This window comes from Elephas maximus, chromosome 21 (genome assembly GCF_024166365.1).
Source record: "Elephas maximus indicus isolate mEleMax1 chromosome 21, mEleMax1 primary haplotype, whole genome shotgun sequence".
Taxonomy (NCBI): domain Eukaryota; kingdom Metazoa; phylum Chordata; class Mammalia; order Proboscidea; family Elephantidae; genus Elephas; species Elephas maximus.
In genome coordinates, this window is record NC_064839.1 from 21,055,277 (window position 1) to 21,056,198 (window position 922).

Sequence of the window (922 nt, forward strand, 5' to 3'; positions counted from 1 at the left end):
GTTTGAAAGAATGGCACTTGTTTGAAATTATATCTACCCAGACTGCCACAGTTACTTCTCAGGTCAAATTAAATAGTAAGTAGAAAAAGCCTTTGAAAAGAATAAAGCCATACACATTCAGGATGAGGAGATAGAGGAGGGCTTCACCCTTTGTTTGGGAAACTTTTTTATTTTAAATGGAGTATTTACTTACAAAAAGAAAAGAACATTCTAGAATCATAGCAATTTAAAATTTGAAGGACCCTTGGATCCAAATCAATGATTAAAAAAAAAAAAAAGCAATTTCAGAAAGGGATTATAAAATTTGAGAGACAATCAATAGGTAGGTAAGGATAAAATATTTTTCCACTGATATTTTTCTGTTTTAATTTTCGTATTTTTAATGCCAGAACATTTATTGCACAACTGCGCATTAAAACCCTTAAGAGGAACTGGATGCTGCAACAGCTGCCCTTTGGGGTTTGGGTGTTGCTCTTTCGTGGAGTTCATGCCGGAATCTGCAGTATACAATTTTCAGGTATCGCATCTGACCAGTACCAGTGGTATTTCTACTTTTAGCCTTGGTGCTCCGGTTATACTTTCTAAAAACATGGAACCCTTCACGAATTTGCATGCTGTCCTTGCGCAGGGGCCACGCATGCCAATTTTCTCTGTATCATTCCCATTTTACAGTGCCGAAGCAAGCACTGATATTTTTCTTTGAGAGAGAGAGATTGAAAGAGAGAGAGAGTGTGTGTGTGTGAGTGAGAGAGAGACAGCAGTTGAGAGGGAGGAAGGTTTAGAGAGAGAGAGAGAGAGATCCAGGCTCTGGACACACGGAGACTCCCATCTGATGAGGTCGAACAGCTGTTTGATCTCTATATGGAAATAACCATAGTTTCTATCAGAGGCTGAATAAAGGAACCGGGCATATGAGAAACCA

At 38.9% G+C, this 922-nt stretch overlaps 1 non-coding gene across 1 annotated transcript; it reads right to left on the reverse strand.

Moving 5' to 3' along the window:
* Positions 1-583: 583 nt before the first annotated feature.
* LOC126065222 (U6 spliceosomal RNA) lies at positions 584-688 on the reverse strand. Its single transcript, XR_007514771.1, has one exon. It is a non-coding gene; the product is annotated as a U6 spliceosomal RNA (small nuclear RNA).
* Between the last annotated feature and the right edge of the window lie 234 nt (positions 689-922).